General features: G+C 39.7%; 1 pseudogene; it reads left to right on the top strand.

Moving 5' to 3' along the window:
* Positions 1-5,611: 5,611 nt before the first annotated feature.
* Positions 5,612-9,000, top strand: LOC144226907 (large ribosomal subunit protein uL6 pseudogene; annotated as a pseudogene).
* Positions 9,001-12,512: the final 3,512 nt, after the last annotated feature.

The following is a 12,512-nucleotide window of genomic DNA, read 5'->3' on the forward strand; positions in this document are numbered from 1 at the left end:
GTTGGTTGAGCATCCAACTCTTGATTTTGGCTCAGGTCGTGATCCCAGGGTTGTGGTATCGAGCCCCACATAGGGCTTGGTGGCACTGAGTATAGAGTCCGCTTAAGATTCTCTCCTTCTGCCCTTCTCCTCTGTTTGTGCATGGACTCTCTCTGTCTCAAAATTTTAAAAAAGGATTTGTAAATTTATAAATTTCCACCAGATCCTTATTTTACCTAAACAAAATTTCTTTTCTGGTACTAAATTTTAATATTTTAGATAGCTAAATATTGTATAACTTCCTTATTTTATTTTTTAGAGCAAAGATCTTGCCAATCCTAAAAGAACAATCGTGGACTTTGTGTTTTGTTGATTTTTATTCTTATTATTTGGCTCATCTAGAATTATTTTGGAAAGTACGCTTCAGCCTGAGTTTTCTTTCACATACAGGCATTTGTCTGTATCCTTGATTACATGATCCATTCTTTTGTCAGCAGTTTTTAGGGTATGATGAGTGTGTTGATGTATTAGAGTCAATGCTGTGAATTTCTCTGTCATTTCTTATGTCGGTACCTCACTGATTTAGGTAGTAAAGCTTGGTAACTGTGTTTTATATCATCTAGGATGGCAAGTACCATAATTAGTACTTTTTCTGTACAAAGGGAATTTCAAGGTGAAGTTGAGAACAACACTGTCCATTCGAAAAATTTCTGAGATTTTGATTGGTATCTGAATAGAAAACTTAGATATACTTGGGAAAATTTAACATCTTTATAATATTTGCTCTTTCCACCTAGGAATATGGATGACTCTAAATTCACTAAAATCTTCATTTATTTTCTCTCAGGAAGGACTTACTGTTTTCTTCAAGTAATTTCCATATCTGTTACTACAGACTTTTTATACAGCTGTGGATTTAAAACATTTTTATTATATTGTCCTTAAATTCTTAAAGGTTTTTCATTGATTATCTTGTGTTTTCATGTTTATATTCATGTCATGTGCAAATGATAAATTTTTCATCTTTGTTTCTAATTAGCACATCAGTATTTCAGTTCCCTGTATTACTGCTATGACCAGGGCTTCCAGAATATCATTTAATGAAGATAACTTGCAAGCTTGCTCATTTCTCATCCAATGATTGGTTTAAAACCCCTGTCTTTTATTAAATTTTTAAAATTTCCTTTGTATTCCTGGTTTTGTAAGAGGTTTTTCCCCCTTGGAATTAGGGTTTATTTTTATTGTTTATCTTTCAAGATCATTTTTTTTTTCTTATTGATCTGCTGAGGTGATATATTAACAGATTTTCTAAAGCAAAAACAACTCTTTATTCTTAGCACAAGCCGTGATTGGTTGTGGAGGATTATTCTTTTAATGTATTCTACCTTTGAATTATGTCGAGGGCCAGAAGTCAAAACACCATTGTAACCAGAGATCTCTCAAAATATGTAGTTTATTTTGAGCAAAATTTTAAAAAGTAAATGATGTAACTTGCTATTTTAAAGTTTAGAGAAAACATTTAATATAGCCCTGTTGTGACATTATTTATTTTCATTTAACATACTTTATTCAACTAAGTAGTGTAAGTGTGTGTTAGTTTAGTACAATATTTACAAATATAGTTGACATTTGGGAAATTCTCCAATTTTAGGAAAGACTGTTTCAAATTAGCAAGGTTTTGGTACACTACCAAGAATGAAAACCAAAATCTCTGAAGGTGGGTTATCAGTTTTCACTACTGGCGGACCAGATATGTTAAAGTTTCCAGCCACCTTTGATGCCTGGTTTTTGCAATCAAGAGTTTCGATAACCTTGCCAATCTTAATTTCTTTCATTAACACCATGAAGCCTGTTTCAAGTTGTTGAATCAAATGGAGATGTCGGGATTCAAAAACTAAAGATCATCATTGCCAAGAAGTCTGTCCATGGCTGACCTTCAGAAAAATCAGTGACTTTTTGGGGCGCCTGGGTGGCTTAGTCGGTTAAGCGTCCGACTTTTGCTTAGGTCATGATCTCACGGTTCGTGGGTTCGAGCCCTGCATCGGGCTCTGTGCTGACTGCCAGCTGGGAGCCTAGAGCCTATTTCAGAGTCTGTACCTCCCTCTCTCTCTGACCCTCCCCTGCTCACGCTGTCTCTCTCTCTCTCTCCTAGAAATAAATAAAAATATTAAAAAAAAAAAAGAAAATCAGTGACTTTTTGCTTCTTCCCATGAACACACTTTATTCACTTCTACAGCATTCTCTTGTCATTTCCATAAGTTACCCCTTGGATTTCTGCTTTCCTACTGCTGCTAAAAGTCCTCAAGGCAGGGGACCTTCTGTGGGTGCAGTGCCCATTAATAAACTTATACGTAGCATTAGGGATGCATGAACACTGAGGTTCTGACTGCTAACTCATCACACGCATTACTTCCAGCCAGTTCGGCCATGCTGCAGTGCAGCAGATGTGGAGCTATCAGCTGAATCACCCATTACCACTGTGCCCTGGTCGTGTTAAGTATGGTGCAAACTTCTTGAATTCATTCATTCAATTCAATTCAATTTTTAAAAAAATCACCCAGAAGCTGTCATGTGCATGGGACCATACTACAGCATGAAGAAACACAGTCTGTGTATATGAGACTCCTTTCTCCTTCGTAGGTTAATTAAAATTTTAATTTCCACTAATCGGATATCAATATCTAAGTAATCTAAATACTTTTATAACTACTTAAAAATCACCCATCATGCTTTTTCTACTTTTAATGTGATACATTTTTTATCACCTAAAACCCTATAAAATTATAAAATAAGAGTAGGAAGATGCAGTAAGGCAGATAAATCTTTACGAGATTAATCAGGCTCACATTAAACTTGACTATGTCGATATTATAAAGTATCTTTATTAGATTTTAGAGGAGAAAAAATACTCTCTTGGTACTTTGACCTATCTCAGATTCTAGCAAATTAGATGGAAATTAATCTTCTTAATTTTTCTCTTTTTCATAGTTTGAAATATAGAGAATATATTTTATATGTTTTTAAGGTTTACACTAAACAAATTCCACTGTTATTACAGGTACATGGAAATGAAGAAAAGTGGGGATTAATCAATTACCTATGAAAGTTTTAGAAGTTCCATCTGGAGCAAAAAAATATATATAAATATATATGTATATGTATATCATATATATATATATGATTAAAATCCCCTCTCCAATGCTGTTTTGCTTCTATATTTTGACCTCAATGTAGAAACATGTAGAAACTATGTTAACCAGAATTTTTAGATGGTAAGTTCACAAATTTCCTGGGCCAGGCAGGAGGGGGGCAGTTTGGGGGATTCCAGACTTCCCAAGCAAACACAGCCTGCATGCTTCCTCTGTGGTTTGACAGGATAAGGCCAATGCCCATTGGCTCCCCAGGTAAAAGGGCTCGCACCACCAGTGTGGCCATCGTTTGGGCAGGACTGAGACCCAGCCTCGTGACTACACATTCATATGTGTTTGGAGAGGTGAAGGAAAGGAGAAGGGCAGACAGATGGTGACTCTGGGCTTTCAGACTGGAAAGAAAGCTCCAACTATTTTCTATATTGCGATAACAGCCAGGAGCAAGGGTTAAAGGCGGCTGCTGCTCAAACTCACCAGAAACAGTTTCCAGCATGAACCAAAGTCCCACACACCGCATCAAAATCCTCACAAAAGGAAACTTGTAAAAGATGATTACCAAGCACATACATGAAGACAATGTGTCCTTTGTGATCAATTAGAGTACAAGAATAGTCTGTAGTGGGGCGTCTTACAAAAGCCCTTTCTTCTCAGTACTTTATAAAAGGCAGATCTATCAAACTTTGGATAATGCATTGCCATGCTGATTTAATTGTCAATTACATATCACTTAAGTGTACTTTAATGATCTATATAAAGCCTTATTTTTTTTTTTAACCTCTAATAGCTATTAATGGTTGTTAAAGAAAATGAAACCACTTTACTGAAATGTAATGTGGGGGTCTATTAGGAATAAGTTTTCAAAATGATAAAATACTATCACAAGAGTATGAGCCCCTGTACATTTTAATATTCCTGAGTAGGTCAACCTTCATTCCGCTGGAAGAACATTTCCTTCAAATTGCACACGATTACAGTTTAAACATCTTCATATGTATTATATGGAGAATAACTTTTACCTAATTGCCAGTCAAATCCTTCTTCCAAAGATGGGGAAGGGCTGGGGGCAACATATTATACTATTACACCTCTTTCCTAAATTTCCCAAGGTTTGCAGTTGTTGGTCATTAGAATAAACTTGGGTGAACACACACACACACATACACACGTTTTCCTTCATCTCTGCACTTGACCCTATTTGCTGCCAAAATCATTCCAAGGATGAATGAGATCACATGAGAGATATATTTTGTGCTCCTCGCAAGGGCAGACATCTGATCAATTCTGGGTACAGATGCGCCCCACTTAACACTACAGAAATATTTCTTAAAGGAAGTGTCATTCACATTCATGTATTACAATATTATTTTAAATATACTAGAGGGTCTTACTGATTAAGCAAAATTTGTGGTGAATCCCTTTAAGAGAGAAGAGTTGTTCTGTAAGCAAATCATTCCCTTGTGGATCTGAAAGCCTGAGTCTTCTGAATGGAGTGCCTTTAAAGGGGGATGCGCACGCTGTCCTGTTCTAGAAGCTACTGAAAACCATATACTTCATATACTACTGAAAACCATGCTGAAAACGTACCCTTCCCTATCCTCCATGACACCCACTAGACAAGGAGCTATTAGGAATATGAAATTAAATATAATTAGAGTCAGAATAAAACAGCATCAGGCTTATGTCCACATAACCTAAAGTAATTTAGAGACTTTACAATTATCCCTTTAACTTGCAAGTGTAAGACAGTTAAATAAGCCAAATTAGTCAAAGTGAAATACCTATTTTAGATTCTTAGTTTATTTTATTTGGCCGGCTACCTTGATCATATTAAGCAGCTATCAAAACTTTACTTCATTTCATATTTTGTGGCCGGATATCAAGTGTGCTGGAAAGATGGGTTTTGGGTAAGACAGAGCTTAGAATACAATTCTGACTCAATGACCTGTAGCTCCTTGAGCAGGTTTCTTATCTGAGCTTATTCACCCATCTGTAAAGCAGGGATGATGCATACCTTCCATGCACTTTGCAAAGATAAAATAATTGAATAGGTGTCAAGGACCTGTCACGTAATAGGCACTTCAAAAGTGTTATTGTTCCTTATCATGATCTCCCCAACCCTGAGGTCTTAAAAAAAAAATCAGCAAACTCACATAGATGAGACTTCCAGGCTCAACTTAGTACTTGAGTAACTGAACTCGGAGGTTACGTGCAAATTGAAAACCTGGTTTTGAAATCATTGAGGGCAAGATGCAAAACCTACATTAAAACATATGTATCTTCAAGAGCACCTAGCAGAGCCCTGGGTCTTTACAGACAATAAAAATTGCAGACTGAATTTCCTCGTGTGGCAGAAGAACCACGCTACACAGGCCAACCAGGTAAGCTGCTGGGTCAGGGAGACATGTCAGCTCAAGTACAGGCTACTCGTGAGGGACATGTCCCAAACACCCTTAGTGAATTTCACTATGTGTGTGCATAACGCTATGTGGGAATGCGTGGCGGTATTTCAGTAAAAATGTTAAAAGAACAACATTCAAATGGATCACTAATTTATTTAATATTTTCATCGTGTACAAGCCCATGTGTCTGAATTTATCTTCTGAAAGGCTGGAGAAAACTAGTACTTTGGTGAACATGCCAGGCTAAGAAGCAGCCATCAGGTCGGTGAAGGTTTAATAACCCCATTCATACAGCACAACGGCTGGGGCCAGCGACTTCTTGGGCATATGATCCTGACATTGTATTTTTGGACAACTGAAATGCATCAATATAGAAGCCGCGTATTCGTGTAAAATTTCCAGCAGGAAAAAGGGAAAGTTCTAGGAAGCCCTAAGAAGTGAAAGTAACTTCAAAAGCAAAATCATTTTAGAAATGGAAGATTTGGGGTAGTTATGAACAAGAATGGGAAAACTGGAAAGTGCTTGATACGTTAATTAGCTTGAAAATAGCTTCGGGGAAAATGTAATACCCCAGGTGCCTGAATGAATGTGCCTCAGGTCATAAAATGGATCTAGTCTGGAGACGGAACCAACTTCTTTCCTTCAGATCAAAGCTGCAAGTACAAGGTAATAAGAAGGTGTTAGATACACTTTCTTAACATCCTCTGATTCGATGAGGCCCTCTTTCCTGGATCTCACTCTACTTGCTCTGGCCTCCCCTCCTTTCTCTTAGGGTTCTAGCTTGGCGGGGCTGGGCTCGATTCTGCCATTTCTTCAAGCGAACCAGATGTTGCTAGATTAACCTTAAGTCTGACCCCAGTAAAGCCAGGGTCATAAATTTCTGTAGCAGGTAATGATTCATTTCAAAGTTAGTTTTGAAGCTAGTTTTCTTTTCTTTTTAAATGTTTATTTTATTTATTTTGGAGAGAGAGCGAGTGAGCAAGCATACGCACAAGTTGGGGAGGGCAGAGAGAGAGGAGGGAGAGGGAGAGGGGGAGAGAGAGAGAGAGAGAGAGAGAGAATCCGAAGCAAGCTCTGTGCTGTTAGTGCAGAGCCCAACGTGGGGCTCAATCACCCACAAACTGTAAGATCATGACCTGAGCTGAGATCAAGAGTGGGGCGTTCAACCGACTGAAGCCCCCAGGTGCTCCTGGAAGATGGTTTTCTTTTGTCACTTGAGAAATAGAACATTAAAGGCATGCATCTGGAGGGTTCTGGAGCATCCAAAGACCTCCTACACATCTACCTATGATTTCTGTGTGATCCAAGTGCCCCAAATTTGGAAGGTCAGGGTACCAGGAAATAGAGGAGGTGGTCTACAAAGCAGTTAAGAGCAGAGGCTTAAAAACCTGACAGACCAAGGTTTAAATCCTCAGTAACTGTGTGGCTGCTTTTAAGTCTCTGCTTTCTTATTCCTAAAATGAGAATAAGATAATTTTACCTGCTTAATAGAGTAGAGAGGATTAAATGAGGAAATGCATGAAAAGGGGTTGGCACAATGCCTACCATGTAGAAAGTGCACAAAAACGTTAGCTATTCGTATCACTTCTATAATATCCTGGCAGGAAAAGGTGAGGGCAAAATGTAACAAAATCAGTGAGGCCCTAGAAAGGGGACTAGCCACGACCAGCCCTGTTCAAAACGCTTCTTTTTTCTAAGAGTCTCAGTGAAAATAATGCACTGTGGACAACACACTACTACGTCTATATTTTTGTTAGTTAGAGAGCACGTATAGAGACTCGGTCTTTTAAAAATATAGATGTCAACCTGTAAGGTATTTATTAACTTGTGCAAATTACTGTAGGTGTAGATTCTGTAACCCTAGGTATATCAGGCTATATGCATCCTTATTTCAGCTATTACTTTTTAGTGCTCTCAAAATGCAAGAATAAGGGCTTGCTAAGTGCGTGGTAAAAAGCCAATAAATGCTTTGACAGGTGAGCACAGTTTAGTGAGCTCATTTCCCTCTCAGCCTTTTGACAAATCACATCGTTCTAACGTTTGCACGGACGAAAGAGAAAAAGATCTTCAATTACAGGTATTTTATAGAAGTCTATATAATAAAGTGGAATCCAAATGAGAATAAAGGACGGAAATAAGTGGGAAATACTCATTTATTTAACAATATTTATTGAGCAGCTGATATACACCAGCTCTGGGAATTCAGTTGACATGTCATGATGGCACTGTGGCCCCAATGTGCCACTAACCCATAGCCCTCCTGTGCTAGTAGTTCAGGATTTTGTGACAATGTTTGTTATAAAAATCTATGTGTAGGTATGCACACATTAATATGTGATCCCAGAACAAGTAATGGGTAGTGAAATTAGAATTTTTTAAAAAGTAAGGAAGGGCACCTGGGTGGCTCAGTGGGTTAAGTGTTCTACTTTGGCTCAGGTCATGATCTCAAGGTTCGTGAGGTGGAGCCCCGCATTGGGCTCTGTGCTGTCCGTGCAAAGCTTGCTTTGGATCGTCTGTCTTCTCTCTCTCTGGCCCTACCCTGCTTGTGCATTTTCTTTTTCAAAAATCATAAACAACAACAACAAAAATTAAAGGAGGACAAAGATGATGAAAGGGGGTAGAGTGGGTTAAGGGATATTTCATATATGCTGATAAAGACGGCCTTTCTGCTCTTTGCTGCATCTACTGTGAGAAGGAAGACCATTCTCAGGAAACTGTCGACATTCCAGAAAATGTCGACATCACTGTGAAGGGACGCACTGTTATTGCGAAGAGCCCCAGAGGAACCCCGTGGAGGGTCTTCAGTCACAGAAATGAAGAATTCAGTCTCCTTGGGAAGGAAAAGGGGCTCTGAGTTGACAAGTAGTGAAGAAACAGAAGGAACTGGCTACTGTTTGTACCGTCTGTAGTCACATATAGAATACGGTCAAGGGCATCACACTGGGCTTCCATTACAAGATGAGGTCCATGTATGCTCACTTCCCCATCAACATTGTTACTCAGGAACACGGTTCTCTGCTGAAATCTGAAATTTCTCGGGTGAAAAATACATCCATAGGGTTCAGATAAGGCCAGGTGTTGCTTGTTCAAGCAAGCCCAGAAAGATGAGTTCTTTTTTATTTTAAGTGTTTTTTATTTATTTTTGAGAGAGGGAGAGAGCATGAGCAGAGGATTGCAGAGAGAGGGAGACACAGAATGCAATGCAGGCTCCAGGCTCTGAGCTGTCAGCACAGAGCCTGAGGCGGTTCATGAACTGTGAGATCTTGACCTGAGCTTAAGTCGGACACTTAACAAACTGAGCCACCCAGGTGCCCCACAGATGAGTTAATTCTTGAAGAAAATGACGTTTAACTTGTATCAAACTCAGCTGCTTGGATTCAGCAAGCCACCAAGCTAAAAACAAGGATATCAGCGATGCTGGGGGTGGTGTCTAGATTTCTGGAAAAGGAACAGTTCAGTGGGCTGACGAGTAAGATCTACGGTGGCCAGCTACAGAAACAGCAAGATGCTGGCTGACTTTTCAGACTTATTTGTGATATTTTAAAGATAAAATAAAAGTTGTATCGATTTGGGGGAAGAAAAAAAAAGAAGGCCTTTCTGAGGGGGTGATATCAGAGCAGACTTGTGTGTGTGTGCTTGTTGGGCGGGGGAGGGAGGGAGGAAAGGACAGCATTTGTGTCACCAGGAACATATTCCAGTCAGGGCAAGAGCAAGTGCGGGTTCTGAGGCAGGACCCGGTTGGGTTTTGAGGACCGGTGAGGAGGCCAGCACAACTGAGCAAATCTGCGGAGGGCGGTGTGGTAGCTGAGAGGGCGAGGCTGCAGAGAATGTGGGCCTTGTAGGAGACAGCGAAAACAGAGAGATACCAGGGCCTCAGATCCAAGAAGACCTTTGAAGATAATATTCTTTATAAAATAAGATGGATACCATCTTGGGAGGGAAGAGAGAAAAAGGCACAGCTTCTTTTAAATAGACAGGCCCATCTGTAAAGATAAAACTCTATGATTTGGGAAGAGAAACTCTAAAGCACAACAAAATAGGGCACCAGCACAGCCACTGAAAGGGCTAGAAAATAAAACTGAACCAAGGGTTCACATCATTCCACGTGTCTACTGCCTGTTCTTTTGATGTCCTATCCATGAAATCATAGCAAAGGCCGATGTAACAAAGTGTCCCCCACCCCATATTTTCTTCTAGAAGTTTTGCCATTTAAGGTGCTACGTTTATGTCTTTAATCCGTTTTAGATTATTGACTTTTGTGTGTTGTGCAAGACAAGGAAACTACAGAGTGAAAAAGGAACCTATGGAATGGGAGAAAATAGTTGCAAATCATGTATCTGATAAGGAGCTAATTTCTAAATGACATTAACAACTCCTACAGCTCATCAGAAAAAAAAAACATCAAACCAAACCAAAAGAAAACAACAACAGTAGCAAAAACTCAACTAACAACTAGATTTAAAAATGGGCCAACAGTGTGAACAGGCATTTCTCCAAAGATAACATACAGATGGCCAACAGGTACAGGAAAAGATGCTCAATGACACCAGTCATCAGAGAAATGCAAATCAAAACCACAATGCGGTATCACCTTACACTTTTTAAGGTGGCTATTATTTAAAAAAGAAAAAGACAGTAAGTAATGGCAAAGATGCGGAGAAACTGGAACGCTGTACAGCAGATGAGAAGGCAAAAATGCACAGCTGTTATGGAAAAACAGTAAGGGGGTTCCTCAAAAAATGAAAAATAAAACTACCACGGGATCCAACAATCCCCTTCTGTGTACATATTCCAAAAGAATTGAGATCAGGATGTTAAAAAGACATGTGCCCTCCCCCCATGCTCACAATAGCAGTACTCACAACGGCCTTGACATGGAAACAATTTAAGTGTCCACTTATAGATGAGTGCACACACATGCACACATATACACATACTCACAGTGGAATATTATTCACCCTTAAAGGAAGAATCCTTCAATATTCGACAACATGGATGAACCTTGAGGGCATTATGCTAAGTGAAATAAGCGAGTCACAGAAGGACAAGTACTGCCAAGCTCTACTTACACAAGGTCTCTAAAATACCCAAACTCATAGAAGAAAAGAGCAGAATGGTGTTTGCCAGGGGCCTGAGGGTGGGGGGGGNAAATTACGGGCATAAAGTTTCAGTTATGCAAGATGAGTAACTCCCAGAGATCTGCGGTACAACACTGCCTACAGTCAACAATACCGCATTGTATTCTTAAAAATCGGTCAAGTGTAATCTGTAATTGCTCCTCTGTTATTGTTCTCTGATGTTTGAAGTGACTGTAATTTCTCATTGTCTTCTTGCATTTTTCTCTTTTCTCTGTTTTTAGCAATTTATCACAGGAAAAAAAGTCAGCTGTCTTTTAACTGAATTAAGGGGCCTGGAGTCCTGGTTTGCCTAGTGTCAATTTAACACTCTCTACCTTCTTTATCACCTTTCACTTTGCCTCTACAAGTGCTATAAACATTCTCTCTAAAAACAATGCCCTTTGGCTTTCTCTTTTTCTTTTTTTCCCCAATGTTTGTTTATTTTTGAGGCAGAGCATGTGAGTGGGGAAAGTGCAAGGTGGGGGGTCAGGGGTGGGACAGATGATTCAAGGCGGGCTCCATGCTGACAGCAAAGAGCCCAATGCGGAACTCGAACTCGAGAACCATGAGATCACCACCTGGGCCAAAGCTGGACATTCCACCAGATGGGCCACCCAGGACCCCCTTTGGGTTTCTTAAAACCAGCATGATAACAACCAAAAAATGCCTTTTTATCAAAAAGGGACTGGAGACATAGTTATTAAAAACTCTGCAAATACAGAATTTTCCTCNCCTCCTGCTCTTACAAGCATCATAAAGTTTGATTTGCTCTTTAGCGGAAGCACTCTGCAAATTGTAAGGTTATAATCCAATGGGATTTTCATTTTGATTGTCATTATCATTACTGATTATTTAAGCAATTCCCACAATGTTCTGCTATCACGCCTTCTTGGATTTAAAATTTGAAGTTTGCTCATCAGTGGCTTTCGGGGCCTCATCTTAATCTGGACAGTTGGAAGGCACGTGTCTGGATCTGAGAGAACAGAAATGATACCACTCACTGTAGGCAAAAGGAGGGTGTGCTGGAGGGGCCACAAATACACTGCATCTCAGTCTTTCTTTCCTCTCAGGCTTCTGTGTTTCAATCACTTTTTCTCCTGGAAAACGCTGGCCAAACCTGGGGCCAGAGAGTAAACAACAGAATCTCAAGGGCAGAGAACTGACTGGACTTTGAAGTTGGAATATAGTTTCCAGGGTTTGGGACCCAAGAAGCCTGGAGTCCTAGCAATGGACTACGAGGGAAGCACCGGCTGAGTCCTGTGAAGGACCCCAATCTGTCTGGTTACTGGCTTCTCAAAGGGCATGAAATATGCTTATGTAAGACACTCCTTGCTCCTGAATACTTCTGTTAATTTCCCTCATATACATCAGTAACACTGATACTGTTTGGACGCTGGGCTTTACAGCTGTCCCTTTCTGTTTTCATAACTTGTTCTCCTCTCTCCATATTCAGTTTCGAGGCTCAGGGTAACAGCCCAAAACATAATCAGTAGCTGTCAAGTCTGGCCAATTTCTTCCTGCCCCCTGCTTCGTAGACAATTGGTAGATACGGTTCTGGTATCCCATTCATAAGCTACGATAATATTCCAAATTGTTTTTATTGCAATCTTGGCGCATATGGTACAATTTTGAGTTCTAATTCAGTCAATTACTCTGGATGCTGGTCAACCTGGAGCTGTCATTCTCCTATGCCTTTATGTCTTGAAAATACACAAACCACCTCAGAGATGTACGTGCTATAAGGAATGCTTCTGGTCTTGCCTTCTTAATTTGCCACCAATCGAGGTCATCAACAAAAACAGAAACAAAAAATCTTGAGCTTTTTAAAACAGAAGCAACTCATGGTCTGATTACCATTTGATTGTTTT

This window comes from Crocuta crocuta, unplaced genomic scaffold (assembly GCF_008692635.1).
Source record: "Crocuta crocuta isolate KB4526 unplaced genomic scaffold, BGI_CrCroc_1.0 scaffold32, whole genome shotgun sequence".
In the NCBI taxonomy this organism is placed as follows: Eukaryota; Metazoa; Chordata; class Mammalia; order Carnivora; family Hyaenidae; genus Crocuta; species Crocuta crocuta.